Source organism: Aulostomus chinensis, chromosome 1, assembly GCF_037954235.1.
Source record: "Aulostomus chinensis isolate RoL2024-O1b breed Wild chromosome 1, RoL_Achi_v1.0, whole genome shotgun sequence".
Lineage (NCBI taxonomy): Eukaryota > Metazoa > Chordata > Actinopteri > Syngnathiformes > Aulostomidae > Aulostomus > Aulostomus chinensis.
Genome location: NC_141320.1, coordinates 42,591,216 through 42,611,210, shown reverse-complemented (window position 1 = coordinate 42,611,210; position 19,995 = coordinate 42,591,216). Strand labels below are relative to the sequence as shown.

The 19,995-nt window shown below is 41.7% G+C and overlaps 1 non-coding gene across 1 annotated transcript; it reads right to left on the bottom strand.

The window, feature by feature from the left end:
* Positions 1-19,225: 19,225 nt before the first annotated feature.
* trnae-uuc (transfer RNA glutamic acid (anticodon UUC)) lies at positions 19,226-19,297 on the bottom strand. Its single transcript has one exon. It is a non-coding gene; the product is annotated as a tRNA-Glu (tRNA).
* Positions 19,298-19,995: the final 698 nt, after the last annotated feature.

Sequence of the window (19,995 nt, the reverse complement as noted above, 5' to 3'; positions counted from 1 at the left end):
AAAGTGATGGTGACAGTCATATAGAAAGAATTGCTACGAACCTCAAAATAATGTTACAGTGATGTCAGAAGAATTGCTAATGATCTCAAAATGATGCGACAGTGATTTAGTAAGAATTGCTAATGAACTCAAAATGATGCTAACAGTAATGGAGTGAACGTTTCGAATAACCTCAAAGTGATGCTGACAGTCATGTACTAAGAGTTGCTACGAACCTCAAAATAATGCGACAGTAATGTAGTAAAAGTTGCTACGAACCTCAAAATAATGTGACAGTTACATAAGAAGAATTGCTAATGATCTCAAAATGATGCGACAGTGATTTAGTAAGAATTGCTAATGAACTCAAAATGATGCTAACAGTAATGGAGTGATAGTTGCTAATCAACTCAGTGATGCTTACAGTAATGTGGTAAGTGTTTCGAATAACCTCAAAGTGATGCTGACAGTCATGTAGTAAGTGTTGCTACGGACCTCAATATAATGCGACAGTAATGTTGTAAAAGTCGCTACGAACCTCAAAATATTTCGACAGTGATGTCGGAAGAATTGCTAATCAACTAAAAATGATGCTAACAGTAATGTAGTGATTGTTGCTAATCAACTCAGTGATGCTTACAGTAATGTAGTAGGTGTTTCGAATAACCTCAAAGTGATGCTGACAATCATTAGGAAGAGTTGCTACGAACCTCAAAATAATACGACAGTGATGTCAGAAGAATTGCTCAAGATCTAAAAATGATGCGACAGTGATGTAGTAAGAATTGCTCATGAACTCAAAATGATGCTAACAGTAATGTAGTGAAAGTTTCGAATTACCTCAAAGTGATGCTGACAGTCATGTAGTCAGAGTTGCAACGAACCTCAAAATGATGCGACAGTGATGGAGTAAGAATTGCTAATGAACTCGAAACGATGCTAACAGTAATGTCTTGAAAGTTGCGAGTAACCTAAAAATGATGCTGACAGTCATGTAGTAAGAGCTGCTGATAACCTCAAAATAATGCTACAGTGATGTCGGAAGAATTGCTAATGATCTCAAAATGATGCGACAGTGTTGTAGTAAGAATTGCTAATGATCTCAAAATGATGCGACAGTGATGTAGTAAGAATTACTTATGAACTCAAAATGATGCTGACAGTAATGTAGTGAAAGTTTTGAATAACCTCAAAGTGATGCTGACAGTCATTTAGTTAGAGTTGCTACAAACCTCAAAATAATGCGAAACTGATGTCGGAAGAATTGCTAATGATCTCAAAATGATGCGACAGTGATGTAGTAAGAATTGCTAATGATCTCAAAATGATGCAACAGTGATGTAGTAAGAATTACTTATGAACTCAAAATGATGCTGACAGTAATGTAGTAAGAGTTGCTACGAACCTTAAAATAATGCGACAGTTATGTCGGAAGAATTTCTAATGATCCCAAAAAAATGTGACAATGATGTCGTAAGAATTGCTAATGAACTCGAAATGATGCTAAAAATAATTGAGTGAACGTTTCAAATGACCTCAAAGTGATGCTGACAGTCATGTAGTAAGAGTTGCTACGAACCTTAAAATAATGCGACAGTGATGTCGGAAGAATTTCTAACGATCTCAAAATGATGCGACAGTGATGTCGTGAAAGTTGCGAATAACCTAAAAATGATGCTGAGAGTCATGTAGTAAGAGTTGAAACTAGAACAACAAACTGTCCTCTGATGGTTGGACAGGTTGCTTTGGTCCGTCCTCTCACTCATCATTAAAAGCCCTTATTACTAATCATTAATCCAATCTGACACTCACGTCTGCAGTGGGGAATCCCCAGCAACCCGCGGCCCACATGGAGCAGTCTCGGCCAATCACGTGGGGCCTGCAGCGGCACCGACCACCAAATGACTCGCAGGTGTCACTCTCAGCTCCAACCTCATGGCAGGCACAAGGCAGGGCGCCGTTGTTGAAGAGAGCCCAAGAGACACAGCTGAGCTGAGACAGAATGGAGACGAAGGACAGGAGGGACGACAGAGAAAAAGGAAATGTTAGCGAGACATTTTAGGAAAATTAGTTTAGTGGGGAAACGGTTCTTAGCCAAACTTGCTAAATGGAAGGACAACAAAAAAAACAAGATCTTAACAAGAAAATTAGCACAAAATGAAACCCTGCAAGAGAAAGTAAATCAAGAACTAAATATTCTTGAGGCTCAGGTCTTTAGTTCCAATGCTTGTAAATGACATCTGAATGCATTCACAACCCAAATCTGAGCAGACAGAAGCGTCCCAGTCAAGCCCAGTTTAGTTCCTCTAGAACATTCAGGGATACAGAACATGGACCAACTCAGGCTGAGAGACACCGACTTGACATGAAAGCTGTTGAGGCCACAGTTGCTGATGAAGTGGTCAGATTTCTCCAGTGGTTCTTGGTTCAGGGAGCTGGAGCTGGAGCTGCTCTCAGGCACCACCAGGACGTAATCCTGGAGAGACAGAAGGAAGAAGTCCAGGCCTGACAGAGGAGAAGGAGGCACAGAGTAGAAACAGCAGATACGTGTGGGGAAAGGGAGAGGGTATCAGTCCAGCAGAGGAGCAGGAAACCTACCACCACAGGGCTCTGCCTGCAGGAACCTGCAGGTGAGGAGGACCTGGTGGTCCGGCACATCCACAATGATCTGGTTTTCAGACACCGGCACGTTTCGGCAGCCGTAAGCGTGGGGACAGAAGGAGGCGTTGGCGTGGCCTGAAAGACACAAACAACCATCTCCATTTTAATGTTTCTCAAACAGCAGGAAAGCTAAGATGAATCAAAGATCCTCCACCCTGCCAGATCCGACCCTGGTAATGTAGACCTGCACAGGGTGGGTGGGGTAGAGCGGCTGGTGGTGGTGGAGGATGAAGACGTATCTGCCCAAAGCCTGGACACGGTGGAGTCCACCGCAGCGTTCTGAGTAGAAGGATGAGAGCGATGTTCAATGGTACATGTTTTCTTTCCTGAACCGCCGATGTTTCCAATCACGAATCGAGGGGACACAGGAGGAGCTACAGGGGGACGGAAGGTGGATCAGAACCGTTCTAACAAGAGCGCTGAGGGGACACAGGAGGAGCTACAGGGGGAGGGAAGGTGGATCAGAACCGTTCTAACAAGAGCGCTGAGGGGACACAGGAGGAGCTACAGGGGGAGGGAAGGTGGATCAGAACCGTTCTAACAAGAGCGCTGAGGGGACACAGGAGGAGCTACAGGGGGAGGGAAGGTGGATCAGAACCCTTCTAACAAGAGCGCTGAGGGGACACAGGAGGAGCTACAGGGGGAGGGAAGGTGGATCAGAACCGTTCTAACAAGAGCCTGAGGGGACACAGGAGGAGCTACAGGGGGAGGGAAGGTGGATCAGAACCGTTCTAACAAGAGCGCTGAGGGGTCACAGGAGGAGCTACAGGGGGAGGGAAGGTGGATCAGAACCGTTCTAACAAGAGCCTGAGGGGACACAGGAGGAGCTACAGGGGGAGGGAAGGTGGATCAGAACCCTTCTAACAAGAGCGCTGTCCCACTAATGTTCCTCCTGTCCTCCTGTCAGGGGGGAACCGTCCATGGGTGCTGATGCAGCGGACTGAAGGTTCAACGTAGTCCATGCTGAACTGGTCTTTAGGCACCAGGTGGACTTTGTGCTAAAAACAGCAGAAAAAAAAGACAAAAAGGGGAGAATTTTAACAAAAGTATGCAAATGAGCTGAAGATCAAAATACAAAAAGTAAATCAAGTTTTTCTTCAAATGATTGCCAGCTATTTAGCTAAGAGAAGGACAAATGTCAATCAAGATGTCAGAATGGAACGATCCCACTGGTTTCTGGTCCAGGGAACCATGGAGATGCTAACTTCCTGTTGGACGATAAGGGTGTCTCATCCCTGACATGCTAACTTCCTGTTGGACGATCAGGGTGTCTCATCCCTGACATGCTAACTTCCTGTTGGACGATCAGGGTGTCTCATCCCTGACATGCTAACTTCCTGTTGGACGATAAGCGTGTCTCATCCCTGACATGCTAACTTCCTGTTGGACGAGAAGCGTGTCTCATCCCTGACATGCTAACTTCCTGTTGGACGATAAGCGTGTCTCATCCCTGACATGCTAACTTCCTGTTGGACGATAAGCGTGTCTCATCCCTCACATGCTAACTACCTGTTGGACTATCAGGGTGTCTCATCCCTGACATGCTAACTACCTTTTCGACTTTCAAGCCTAATTTCAGCCTGATTTATGCTTCTGCGTCGCGTAGTATTCGTACCTCCGCCGTCGACGCAGACCCCTAAAGACGCTGTAGCCTGACACGCGCCTCCAAAAAATCCTGCTTACGCATCGCGTCGACGCGTGGTGACGTCAACGTCGAGGACTGTGATTGGTCCGCTCAGAACGTCATTTCTGGTTCAGTCGCAGCACAACACCGCCATTTTCAAAGTTTCTGTGGTGAAGGCTCCAAGAAAAAATGGACCAAGCTGAAGAAAGGATTATCGAGGAGGTGCTCAAGTACGACCACCTCTACAACGCCTCTTCGCGGCACTACAAAGACTGACAAATGGCCAACAATTGTTGTCTGTGACCGGAAGAAAACCAAGGAATCCGACAAGAGCCCGTAAACAATACAAAGACAAAGCCACACCCCCTAGCGGCTTGGCGGTGTATTGCAGAGCAACGCGTTCCCTCGACGCAGAATAAACCAGGCTTTCCAGTCGCACCTGTTTTACGCCCCCGTGCCAGATAAGGACCCCCATCGGGCTGTGCCACTCTGGAGGGAGCGCGTCTCACAGTCAGTCAGCGGAACCATGCGGATCCGGGCCGGAGCTGTGGGAAGGAGCGCCAATTGTATCGGGTTGTTGTTTTCTGGACTGCAGCAGAACAGGAGCAGCCGGGACTGGAATGTAGAAGTAGGTTATCTTGAAGTTGACTCAGTTATGGTGAACGATATTGTGGTTCAACACTTTAATGAGCTTTAAGGCAAACATATTTCATGAGGAAACAACGCCGGAATTGGACGGATTTCAGCGGCACACAACAACGTATCCGATACACCTCATTGGAAACCTGGTGGTCTAAGACTAAGAAACACCAGTCACCATGAAGAAAGGAACTTTTAGCTGAGTACTCATGTTCTTTTCTGCAGGTTGAATGTGGCATTTGTTGGACAGAAGCGTCTCATCTCAACAAAAGCACCTCTTCAGTGCTGAGGCATGATGGGGCCAGGCATGAGAATGAAGTCCCAGATCCACCAGGATGAACTCAGGTATACAGCCACTCTCCAACTGACTCACAGTTGCTTCATTGATCATTAATTCCTCTTCATTTCTTCTCTCCTTCATCTTTAACCATCCAGCTTCCAGGAAGCAGATGCTGGATGAGGCTCTGCTGAATTTGATCCTGAAGGACTGCCAGCCCCTCAGCACTGTTGAGAGGGAAGGGTTCAGGGAACTGGTTCAGGTCCTTGAGCCTCATATGTTTGCCAACCAGAAAGGTTTGTGTGGAAATGATCTAAAGCAGTAGTTGATATCTCCAGTTTATTTCATCTCTAATTTCAATGTATTGATTTACTCTGGGTGTCATTTTCAGACCATCAAACAAACGGTGGCCAAAAAGTACCAGGAGGAACGGGAAGGAGTGAAAAAGGAAGTCCAGCTGCCATGTGGACATCTGTGGACATGGAGGCTCCCTTGGCTCTGACCTGTCACTGCATTCGTGAGAATGATTGTGTTGGGAGTGCAAGACTTTCCACAAAGTCACCCTGCATCATTTTGAGGTTTTAAGCAACTCTTAATACATCACTGTAGTTTCATTTTGAGCTTCATCGCAATTATCGCATCACTGTAGCATCATTTTGAGGATCGTAGCAACTCTCACGACATTACTGTAGCATCATTTTGAGATTCGTAGCAAGTCTCACCACATCACTGTAGCATCATTTTGAGGATAGTCGCAACTCTCACGACATTACTGTAGCATCGTTTTGAGATTCGTAGCAACTCTCATTACATCACTGTAGCATCATTTCTTAGGTAAGTAGCAACTCCCATGACATTACTGTAGCATCGTTTTGAGATTCGTAGCAACTCTCATTACATCACTGCAGCATCATTTCTTAGGTAAGTAGCAACTCCCATGACATTACTGTAGCATCATTTTGAGATTCGTAGCAACTCCCACTACATCACTGGAGCATCATTTTGAGATTCGGAGCAACTCTCACTACATCACTGTCACCTCATTTTGAGGATAGTAGCAACTCTCACCACATCACTTTAGCATCATTTTGAGGATCGTAGCAACTCTCATTACATCACTGTCGCATCATTTTGAGGATAGTCGCAACTCTCACCACATCACTGCAGCATCATTTTGAGATTCATAGCAACTCTCATTACATCACTGTAGCATAATTTTGAGGATAGTCGCAACTCTCACCACATCACTGTAGCATCATTTCTTAGGTAAGTAGCAACTCTCATTACATCACTTTAGCGTGATTTTTAAATTACTATCAACTCTCACCACATCACTGTCAGCATCATTTTGAGATTAGTATCAACTCTCACTACATCACTGCCACCTCATTTTGAGGATCGTAGCAGCTCTCATTACATCACTGTCGCATCATTTTCAGGTAATTAACAACTCTCACCACATCACTGGAGCATCATTTCTTTGGTTAGTAGCAATTCTTAAGACATCACTATAGCATCGTTTTTGAGGTTTTTAGCCACTCTCACTACATCACTTTCAACATCATTTTGAGGTTAGTAGCAACTCTCACTACATCACTGTAATTTCATTATGAGCTTCATCGTAATTACCACATCACTGTCGCATCATTTTTAGGATAGTAGCAACTCTCACGTCATTACTGTAGCATCATTTTGAGATTCGTAGCAACTCTCACTACATCACTGTAGCATCATTTCTTCGGTTAGTAGCAACTCTCATTACATCACTGTTGAATCATTTTGAGGTTCGTAGCAACTCTCACCACATCACTGTAGCATCATTTCTTAGGTATGTAGCAACTTTCATTACATCACTTTAGCATGATTTTGAAATGACTATCAACTCTCACCACATGAATGTAGCATCATTTTGAGGATCATAGCAACTCTCACTACATCAGTCGCATCATTTTGACATTTGTAGCAACTCTCAATTCATCACTGTAGCATCATTTCTTAGGTCAGGAGCAACTCCCATGACATCACTGTAGCATCATTTCTTAGGTAAGTAGCAACTCTCATTACATCACTTTAGCATGATTTTGAAATTACTATCAACTCTCACCACATCACTGTAGCATCATTTCTTAGGTTTGTAGCAAATCTCATTACATCACTCTAGCATCATTTTGAGATTAGTAGCAACTCTCATTACATCACTGTAGCATCATTTCTTAGGGAAGTAGCAACTCTCATTACACCGCTTTAGCGTTATTTTGAAATTACTATCAACTCTCACCACATCACTGTCGCATTACTTCTTAGATTTGTAGCAACTCTCATTACATCACTTTAGCATCATTTTGAGATTAGTATCAACTCTCACTACATCACTGTCAGCATCATTTTGAGATTTGTTTCAACTCTCACTACATCATTGCCACCTCATTTTGAGGATCGTAGCAACTCTCACTACATCACTGTCGCATCATTTTGAGGATAGTCGCAACTCTCGCAACATTACTGCAGCATCATTTTGAGATTCGTAGGAACTCCCATTACATCACTGTCGCATCATTTTGAGGATAGTCGCAACTCTCACGACATTACTGTAGCATCATTTTAGGATTCGTGGCAACTCTCACCACATCACTGCAGCATCATTTCTGAGGTAAGTAGCAACTCTCAATACATCACTCTAGAATCATTTTGAGATTCGGAGCAACTCTCATTACATCACTTTAGCATCATTTTGAAGTTCCTAGCAACTCTCACCACATCACTGTAACATCATTTCTTAGGTAAGTAGCAACTCTCATTACATCACTTTAGCATCATTTTGAGGATCGTAGCAACTCTCAAGACATCACTTTAGCGTGATTTTGAAATTACTATCAACTCTCACCACATCGCTGGAGCATCATTTTGAGGATCGTAGCAACTCTCACGACATCACTTTAGCGTGATTTTGAAATTACTATCAACTCTCACTACATCACTGTTGCATCATTTTGACATTTGTAGCAACTCTCATTATATAACTGTAGCATCATTTCTTAGGTTAGTAGCAACTCCCATGACATCACTGCAGCATCATTTTGAGGTTTGTAGCAACTCTCACGACATTACTGGAAGTATCAGTTTGAGGTTCGTAGCAACTCTCACCACATCACTGTAGCATCATTTGTTTGGTTAGAAGCAACTCTCATGACATCGCTTTAGCATGATTTTGAAATTACTATCAACTGTCACCACAACACTGTCAGCATAATTTCTTAGGTTAGTAGCAACTGTCATAACATCACTGTAGAATCATTTTGAGGATCGTAGCAACTATCACTACATCATTGTCGCATCATTTTGAGGATAGTCGCAACTCTCACGACATTACTGTAGCATCATTTCTTAGTTAAATAGCAACCCTCATTACATCACTTCAGCGTGATTTTGAAATTACTATCAACTCTCACCACATCACTGTAGCATCATTTCTTAGCTTTGTAGCAACTCTCATTACATCACTGTAGCATCATTTGGACATTTGTAGCAACTCTCATTACATCACTGTAGCATAATTTTGAGGATAGTCGCAACTCTCACAACATTACTGGAGCATCATTTTGAGATTCCTAGCAACTCTCATTACATCACTGTCGCATCATTTTTAGGTTCGTAGCAACTCTCACCACATCACTGTAGCATCATTTCTGAGGTAAGTAGCAACTCTCACGACATCACTGTAGCATCACTTCTTAGGTTTGTCGCAACTCTCATTACATCACTTTAGCATCATTTTGAGGATCGTCGCAACTCTCACGACATTACTGTAGCATCATTTTGAGGTTCGTAGCAACTCTCACCACATCACTGTAGCATCATTTATTAGGTAAGTAGCAACTCTCACCACATCACTTTAGCATCATTTCTTAGGTATGTAGCAACTCTCATTACATCACTTTAGCGTGATTTTGAAATTACTATCAACTCTCACACATCACTGCAGCATTAAATTGAGGTTAGTAGCAACTCTAACTACATGACTGTCAGCATCACTTTGAGGTTATTCGAAACTTTCACTCCTTTGTTGTTAGCATCATTTTGAGTTCATTAGCAATTCTTACTACATCAGTGTCGCATCATTTTGAGATCATTAGCAATTCTTCCGACATCACTTTCGCATTATTTTGATGTTCGTAGCAACTCTTACTACATTATTTTTGCATTATTTAAAGGTTCGTAGCAACTCTCACTACATTACTGTTAGCATCATTTTGAGTTTATTAGCAATTCTTCCTAAATCACTGTCGCATCATTTTGAGATCTTTAGCAATTCTTCTGACATCACTGTCTCAATATTTTTAGGTTCGTAGCAACTTTTACTACATTACTGTCGCATTATTTTGAGGTTCATAGCAACTCTTACTACATTATTGTTGCATTATTTAAAGGTTCGTAGCAACTCTTACTACATTACTGTCAGCATCACTTTGAGTTTATTAGCAACTATCACTACATTACTGTTAGCATCATTTTGAGTTTTTTAGCAATTCTTACGACATCACTGTCGCATTATTTTGAGGTTCGTAGCGACTTTTACTACATTACTGTCGCATTATATTGAGGTTTGTAGCAACACTTACTACATGACTGTCAGCATCACTGACTTGATTAGCAACTATCACTACATTACTGTTAGCATCATTTTGAGTTCATTAGCAATTCTTCCGACATCACTGTCGCAATATTTTGAGGTTCCTTGCAACTTTTACTACATTACTGTCGCATTATTTCGAGGTTCGAAGCAACACTTACTACATGACTGTAAGCATAACTTTGAGGTTATTCGAAAGTTTCACTCCATTACTGTTAGCATCATCTTGAGTTCATTAGCAATTCTTCTGACATTACTGTCACGTTATTTTGAGGTTCGTAGCAACTTTTACTGCATTACTGTCGCATCATTTTGAGATCATTAGCAATTCTTCTGACATCACTGTAACATTATTTTGAGGTTCGTAGCAACTCTTACTACATTATTGTTGCATTATTTTAAGGATAGTCGTAACTCTCGCAACATTACTGCAGCATCATTTTGAGATTCGTAGGAACTCCCATTACATCACTGTCGCATCATTTTGAGGATAGTCGCAACTCTCACGACATTACTGTAGCATCATTTTAGGATTCGTGGCAACTCTCACCACATCACTGCAGCATCATTTCTGAGGTAAGTAGCAACTCTCAATGCATCACTCTAGAATCATTTTGAGATTCGGAGCAACTCTCATTACATCACTTTAGCATCATTTTGAAGTTCCTAGCAACTCTCACCACATCACTGCAGCATCATTTCTGAGGTAAGTAGCAACTCTCAATGCATCACTCTAGAATCATTTTGAGATTCGGAGCAACTCTCATTACATCACTTTAGCATCATTTTGAAGTTCCTAGCAACTCTCACCACATCACTGTAACATCATTTCTTAGGTAAGTAGCAACTCTCATTACATCACTTTAGCATCATTTTGAGGATCGTAGCAACTCTCAAGACATCACTTTAGCGTGATTTTGAAATTACTATCAACTCTCACCACATCGCTGGAGCATCATTTTGAGGATCGTAGCAACTCTCACGACATCACTTTAGCGTGATTTTGAAATTACTATCAACTCTCACTACATCACTGTTGCATCATTTTGACATTTGTAGCAACTCTCATTATATAACTGTAGCATCATTTCTTAGGTTAGTAGCAACTCCCATGACATCACTGCAGCATCATTTTGAGGTTTGTAGCAACTCTCACGACATTACTGGAAGTATCAGTTTGAGGTTCGTAGCAACTCTCACCACATCACTGTAGCATCATTTGTTTGGTTAGAAGCAACTCTCATGACATCGCTTTAGCATGATTTTGAAATTACTATCAACTGTCACCACAACACTGTCAGCATAATTTCTTAGGTTAGTAGCAACTGTCATAACATCACTGTAGAATCATTTTGAGGATCGTAGCAACTATCACTACATCATTGTCGCATCATTTTGAGGATAGTCGCAACTCTCACGACATTACTGTAGCATCATTTCTTAGTTAAATAGCAACCCTCATTACATCACTTCAGCGTGATTTTGAAATTACTATCAACTCCCATGACATCACTGTAGCATCATTTCTTAGGTAAGTAGCAACTCTCATTACATCACTTTAGCATGATTTTGAAATTACTATCAACTCTCACCACATCACTGTAGCATCATTTCTTAGGTTTGTAGCAAATCTCATTACATCACTCTAGCATCATTTTGAGATTAGTAGCAACTCTCATTACATCACTGTAGCATCATTTCTTAGGGAAGTAGCAACTCTCATTACACCGCTTTAGCGTTATTTTGAAATTACTATCAACTCTCACCACATCACTGTCGCATTACTTCTTAGATTTGTAGCAACTCTCATTACATCACTTTAGCATCATTTTGAGATTAGTATCAACTCTCACTACATCACTGTCAGCATCATTTTGAGATTTGTTTCAACTCTCACTACATCATTGCCACCTCATTTTGAGGATCGTAGCAACTCTCACTACATCACTGTCGCATCATTTTGAGGATAGTCGCAACTCTCGCAACATTACTGCAGCATCATTTTGAGATTCGTAGGAACTCCCATTACATCACTGTCGCATCATTTTGAGGATAGTCGCAACTCTCACGACATTACTGTAGCATCATTTTAGGATTCGTGGCAACTCTCACCACATCACTGCAGCATCATTTCTGAGGTAAGTAGCAACTCTCAATACATCACTCTAGAATCATTTTGAGATTCGGAGCAACTCTCATTACATCACTTTAGCATCATTTTGAAGTTCCTAGCAACTCTCACCACATCACTGTAACATCATTTCTTAGGTAAGTAGCAACTCTCATTACATCACTTTAGCATCATTTTGAGGATCGTAGCAACTCTCAAGACATCACTTTAGCGTGATTTTGAAATTACTATCAACTCTCACCACATCGCTGGAGCATCATTTTGAGGATCGTAGCAACTCTCACGACATCACTTTAGCGTGATTTTGAAATTACTATCAACTCTCACTACATCACTGTTGCATCATTTTGACATTTGTAGCAACTCTCATTATATAACTGTAGCATCATTTCTTAGGTTAGTAGCAACTCCCATGACATCACTGCAGCATCATTTTGAGGTTTGTAGCAACTCTCACGACATTACTGGAAGTATCAGTTTGAGGTTCGTAGCAACTCTCACCACATCACTGTAGCATCATTTGTTTGGTTAGAAGCAACTCTCATGACATCGCTTTAGCATGATTTTGAAATTACTATCAACTGTCACCACAACACTGTCAGCATAATTTCTTAGGTTAGTAGCAACTGTCATAACATCACTGTAGAATCATTTTGAGGATCGTAGCAACTATCACTACATCATTGTCGCATCATTTTGAGGATAGTCGCAACTCTCACGACATTACTGTAGCATCATTTCTTAGTTAAATAGCAACCCTCATTACATCACTTCAGCGTGATTTTGAAATTACTATCAACTCTCACCACATCACTGTAGCATCATTTCTTAGCTTTGTAGCAACTCTCATTACATCACTGTAGCATCATTTGGACATTTGTAGCAACTCTCATTACATCACTGTAGCATAATTTTGAGGATAGTCGCAACTCTCACAACATTACTGGAGCATCATTTTGAGATTCCTAGCAACTCTCATTACATCACTGTCGCATCATTTTTAGGTTCGTAGCAACTCTCACCACATCACTGTAGCATCATTTCTGAGGTAAGTAGCAACTCTCACGACATCACTGTAGCATCACTTCTTAGGTTTGTCGCAACTCTCATTACATCACTTTAGCATCATTTTGAGGATCGTCGCAACTCTCACGACATTACTGTAGCATCATTTTGAGGTTCGTAGCAACTCTCACCACATCACTGTAGCATCATTTATTAGGTAAGTAGCAACTCTCACCACATCACTTTAGCATCATTTCTTAGGTATGTAGCAACTCTCATTACATCACTTTAGCGTGATTTTGAAATTACTATCAACTCTCACACATCACTGCAGCATTAAATTGAGGTTAGTAGCAACTCTAACTACATGACTGTCAGCATCACTTTGAGGTTATTCGAAACTTTCACTCCTTTGTTGTTAGCATCATTTTGAGTTCATTAGCAATTCTTACTACATCAGTGTCGCATCATTTTGAGATCATTAGCAATTCTTCCGACATCACTTTCGCATTATTTTGATGTTCGTAGCAACTCTTACTACATTATATTTGCATTATTTAAAGGTTCGTAGCAACTCTCACTACATTACTGTTAGCATCATTTTGAGTTTATTAGCAATTCTTCCTAAATCACTGTCGCATCATTTTGAGATCTTTAGCAATTCTTCTGACATCACTGTCTCAATATTTTGAGGTTCGTAGCAACTCTTACTACATTATTGTTGCATTATTTAAAGGTTCGTAGCAACTCTTACTACATTACTGTCAGCATCACTTTGAGTTTATTAGCAACTATCACTACATTACTGTTAGCATCATTTTGAGTTTTTTAGCAATTCTTACGACATCACTGTCGCATTATTTTGAGGTTAGTAGGAACTCTTACTACATGACTGTCAGCATCACTTTGTGGTTGTTCAAAACACTTACTACATTACTGTAAGCATCACTGAGTTTATTAGTAACTATCATTACGTTACTGTGAGCATCGTTTTGAGGTCAAAAGCAATTCGTACGACATCACTGTCAGGATCATTTTTAATTTACTCGCAACTCAAACCACATGACTGTCAGCATCACTTTGAGGTTTTTCGAAACTTTCACTCCATTACTGTTTGCATCATTTTGAGTTCATTAGCAATTCTTACTACATCACTGTCACATCATTTTGAGATCATTAGCAATTCTTCCGACATCACTGTCGCATTATTTTGAGGTTCGTAGCAACTCTTACGACATGACTTTCAGCATCACTTTGAGGTTATTCGAAACGTTCACTCCATTACTGTTAGCATCACTGAGTTGAATAGCAATTATCAGTACATTACTGTTAGCATCATTTTGAGTTCATTAGCAATTCTTACTACATCACTGTCGCATCATTTTGAGATCATTAGCAATTCTTCCGACATCACTGTCGCAATATTTTGAGGTTCGTAGCAACTCTTACTACATTATTTTTGCATTATGTTAAAGTTCGTAGCAACTCTTACTACATTACTGTGAGCATCACTTTGAGTTTATTAGCAACTATCACTACATTACTGTTCGCATCATTTTGAGTTTTTTAGCAATTCTTACGACATCACTGTAGCATTAAATTGAGTTCATTAGCAACTCTTACTAAATGACTGTCAGCATCACTTTGAGGTTGTTCGAAACTCTTACTACATTACTGAAAGCATCACTGAGTTTCTTAGCAACTGTCACTACATTACTGTTAGCATAATCTTGAGTTAATTAGCAATTCTTCCGACATCACTGTCACATTATTTTGAGGTTCGTAGCAACTCTTAGTACAAGACTGTCAGCATCACTTTGAGGTTATTCGAAACGTTCACTCCATTACTGTTAGCATCATTTTGAGTTCATGAGCAATTCTTACAAAATCACAGTCGCATCATTTTGAGATCTTTAGCAATTCTTCTGACATCACTGTCGCATTATTTTGAGGTTCGTAGCGACTTTTACTACATTACTGTCGCATTATATTGAGGTTTGTAGCAACACTTACTACATGACTGTCAGCATCACTGACTTGATTTGCAACTATCACTACATTACTGTTAGCATCATTTTGAGTTCATTAGCAATTCTTCCAACATCACTGTCGCAATATTTTGAGGTTCCTTGCAACTTTTACTACATTACTGTCGCATTATTTCGAGGTTCGAAGCAACACTTACTACATGACTGTAAGCATAACTTTGAGGTTATTCGAAAGTTTCACTCCATTACTGTTAGCATCATCTTGAGTTCATTAGCAATTCTTCTGACATTACTGTCACGTTATTTTGAGGTTCGTAGCAACTTTTACTGCATTACTGTCGCATCATTTTGAGATCATTAGCAATTCTTCTGACATCACTGTAACATTATTTTGAGGTTCGTAGCGACTCTTACGACATTATTGTTGCATTATTTTAAGGTTCGTAGCAACTCTTACAACATTACTGTCAGCATCACTTTGAGTTTATTAGCAACTGTCACTACATCACTGTCGCATCATTTTGAGTTCATTTGCAATTCTTACTCAATCACTGTCGCATCATTTTGAGGTTCGTTGCAACTCTGACTACATGACTGTCAGCATCACTTTGAGGTTATTCGAAACTTTCACCACATTACTGTTAGCATCATTTTGAGTTCATTTGCAATTCTCACTACATCACTGTCCCATCATTTCATATCATAAGCAATTCTTACTACATCACTGTCACATCATTTTGAAGTTCGTAGTAACTCTTACTACATTACTGTTGCATTATTTAGAGGTTAGTAGCAACTCTTACTACATGACTGTCAGCTTCACTTTGAGGTTATTCGAAACTTTCACTACATTACTGTTAGCATCATTTTGAGTTCATTTGCAATAATTATTACATCACTGTCCCATCATTTCAAATCATAAGCAATTCTTGCTCCATCACTGTCACATCATTTTGAAGTTCGTAGTAAGTCTTACTACATTAGTGTTGCATTATTTTAAGGTTCGTAGCAACTCTTCCTACATGACTGTCAGCATCACTTTGAGGTTATTCGAAACTTTCACTACATCGCCGTTAGCATCATTTTGAGTTCATTACAATTCTTACTACGTCACTGTCGCATCATTTTGAGTTCATTAGCAATTCTGACTACATCACTGTCGCATCATTTTGAGATCATTAGCAATTCTTCCAAAAATCACTGTCGCATTATTTTGAGGTTCGTAGCAACTCTTACTACATTAGTCAGCATCACTTTGAGTTCATTGGCAACTTTCACTCCATTACTGTTAGCATCATTTTGAGTTCATTAGCAATTCTTACGACATCACTGTCGCATCATTTTTAGATGATTAGCAATTCTTACGACATCACTGTAGCATTATTTTGAGGTTCTCTCTGACCACATGACTGTCAGCATCACTTTGAGGTTGTTCAAAACACAACACTTACTACATTACTGTAAGCATCACTGAGTTTATAGCAACTATCACTACGTTACTGTTAGCATCATCTTGAGTTCATTAGCAATTCTTCCGACATCACTGTCGCAATATTTTGAGGTTCGTAGCAATTTTTACTACATTACTGTCGCATTATTTTGAGGTTTTTAGCAACACTTACTACTGACCCTGGTCGGAGAGTCTCTGACCAGCTCTCCTGCTCTCTTTCCTCCTACCAGTCAAAGCAGACATCTTCACCTACTGATCTTGGATCTGCTGCCCGTTCCTGCCTGGTAAAAGAAGGAACCAGCACCTGGTTCTCCAGGCTGAATGAACTCCAGGACGTTGGCCGGCCGTGTCAGTTGGAACCTTTTTTGTCCAAATAGAGAAAAAATAAGTCTGATTGTTGATGAAAGATGTCATCATGGCTTTGAAACTGTGGTTGGGGACCAGCCAACATGAGCACATTCATGGAAGAATCGCAGTAAAAACAGGAAGTGTCAGTTAGCAAGTACTCACCAGTCTGTCACTATCATACTTGATTCTCGTGGAACAAAATGGCTGCTGCTGACTGTGCTGCCTGGTGGAGGATCACTCTTCACCATCCTCTCAGGCCTTGATGGAACCAAAAAGGCCAGTTCCTGGAGAAGATCTTCTAGGGGTCCAGGTTAAAGCGGTGCCCCAGCTGGCACCAGGCGCTGACCCAGGTCCTGCATGGGAGATACTGTCAGTTCTGTTCTGCCCTGCTCACAACCACAGGCTGGTGTTGAGGCCTGCAGCAACCAGGGCCCCAGTCACCAAGAGTATAAAGGCTGGTCATTGTGGCAGTGGGAGGAGTCAAAATGAAGACAGACCAATGTGAGCAGGACGTTCCTGGAGAAGTCAGAAGAACTTGACCATGTTTCCTACAGTACCCAGGAGGCCTGGTAGTTGTTGAAGGAAGCTCCAAAAGCAAAGAGCAGACAGCAGGACATCAAAAGAAAAGATCCAGACATTAAAACTACAAGTAGAAAGAAGAAGAAATACTAAAAGCTTTGGAAAGATACTACAAGGTTGGATATACATTATTATATACACTACTATTCTCATTGACTCCTAAAGAGGGACAGGAAACATTAGAATGTGGATCAGATCAGCTGATTTCAGTGTTGAGTCCATCCCTCCATCCACTTTCTGTTCTTATCCTTTAAGGGTCATGGGGGGGGGGGCGATCCCAGGTGACATTGTTCAAGAGGCAGGGTTCACCCTGGACAGGTCACCAGTCCATCAGGAGAAATGAGGTGGTCGGTTTCATGCAACCTAAACTAAAACATTAGTCGGATCAAATTCAGATTAAAGCAAGAGTCTCCAGATCAAAGTCAGAATTCCTGATGATGTCATCAGGGCTTTGACAGTAACTAGAATTCTGTGTTTGATCTCAGGAGGACATGAAAGAAACACAATTTAGAAAAGTATATGAGACCACGGCAGCATGATGGTGCAGTGGTGAGCACTGTGGCCTCACAGCAAGAAGGTTCTGGATTTGAGTCCAGGCTCGGGTGCAGAATCTGCATGTTCTCCCCGTGCATGCGTGGGTTCTCTCTGGGTACTCCGGCTTCTTCCCACCGTCCAAAGATGTGTAATTTGGGATGAGGCTGATTGGACACTCTAAATTAACTGTAGATGTGAGTGTGAATGGTTTTGGCGACCTGTCCAGGGTGAACCCCGCCTCTGGCCCGTAGATGCTGGGATAGGCTCCAGACCCCTCGACCATCAACGTGGGTGTTTTGTTAATTGCATGCCACATGAAATTATTAGTGGTCACTTTTCTAGCAACTGTCTCACAGTGGCAAGACAAGAACACTTCTACTTTTGATGATGACAGTTTGTTCAACACTGAACTTCATCCAGTACCATGTTGTCAAACACTGGAACCTCCACAGCACCTGAACAGGGACTTGAACCCTGGACCCTCACATTAAAAGTCTGATGCTCTACCGTCTGAGCTCCTCAGGCTCTTTCTACAGCATTGAGACAGGAAAAGAAACACCTGTGAAGGTCAAACTGATGCTTTCTTGACTTGTTCAGTCCTCCATGTTAAAGTCCTCCATGCTTTTGATTGGCTCTGATTCTCTGTGGCAAAATCCAACAAGAGGCTCCAAAAATGTCCTGAATGTCACAAGAATGCACAGGACAAGATGTTAGTTTCCTTCATGTCTGCAGTTCCTCCACTGGAAAGTAAAGTCAATGCTGTTCCTCTGCTGAAACCTGGGATCGGACCAGGGACCTTTAGATCTTCAGTCTAAGGCTCTCCCAACTGAGCTGGTTCAGTTCTGAGGGAGGGCCCTGCTTCTCTCATTTATAATCTCTTCCACTCTCACTAGAACTAAGAGAGGATTGGAGCTTCTGAAGTCCTGACACAAATCAAACCAGGGACTTTGAACTACACAGTGAAGGAGTTGGTCATCAAGGTCGATGGCAGCTTATTAAGTTCTAGCTTTGATCAAATATAAGAAATGTAAATGAATTCAACATTGATTGCATTTCCCTCCTTTCTTTGGTGCAAGGAACCGAGGACCAGAGCTCTAAGTTTTCCAGTTCCTACATCAGTGAATGGACTTTCTGTGCTGCAAGGAACCAAAGCTACGAAGGAGGATTACAGTTTGTCCTTGCAGGAGTCAGTGACTTCATAGAGTCTAACAAAGGGTTGAACCTGAATGAGACAGTCACCCTTCAACATGGGGCCATGGCAGAGTAAACCAAGAACACTACAATGGGGGTGAGAGTGGAGCCATGATGGATTCACAGTTCATCACCTCCACCATCATGTGGACCACCTGATCACCTCTCCCTCAACCTCTAAATAACTCATTCCCTGACCGGGAATCGAACCCGGGCCGCGGCGGTGAAAGCGCCAAATCCTAGCCACTAGACCATCAGGGACCACACCAAGCTGTCCAACAACAGAGACTATAGACAATGACTCAAGAACACAGGACTCTGTGGTCTCAGCTTGAGATACAGAGGGTCCACCAAGACCACCAGACACCTCAGCCCCCTAAAGACAGTCCACCCCGAGGATCAGCTTCTATCACTCAGTGGTCCAGAACCATGATGAAGCCTGATCAGGAATGTGAGCAAAGCTCTTGGAACAGGCCTGCTGCCACCACAACTAAGATCCTGCAGGTCACTAGAACTCCAGTGTCCAGCTGACAAGTGGACTTTCCTCTGATCTGTGGTGGTGCTGAGTTTAGCAAACACCTCCAACAAGAAGATGAAGGAGGCCATCAACTCCTCCAAGCTCAACATCTATACTGGCTTTACTGGGAGGTCAGGAGGTCAAAGCAGACCTTCCACCTCAGATGGTTTCTACTCACAGAGATGAGGGACCAGTTCAAACCAGCTCCCTGGAGCTCCCGTAAGCCATTGTTCCCCTCAGCAAACATCTGGATCTGGACCTGCACCGGTGCTGACTTGTGTCTTGAGTCCCCAGAGTTTGTTGAACCAGAGAAGCTTCAACTGGTGGCGGTCGTACAACCAAGCGTGAAGGTGAGCCTGCATTGTCTGATCTGGAGCTAACAGGAATTAGCAAGTTAGCAACGGTTCTAGAGTTGCTGCTGAGTTGAATTTGAATTTATTTG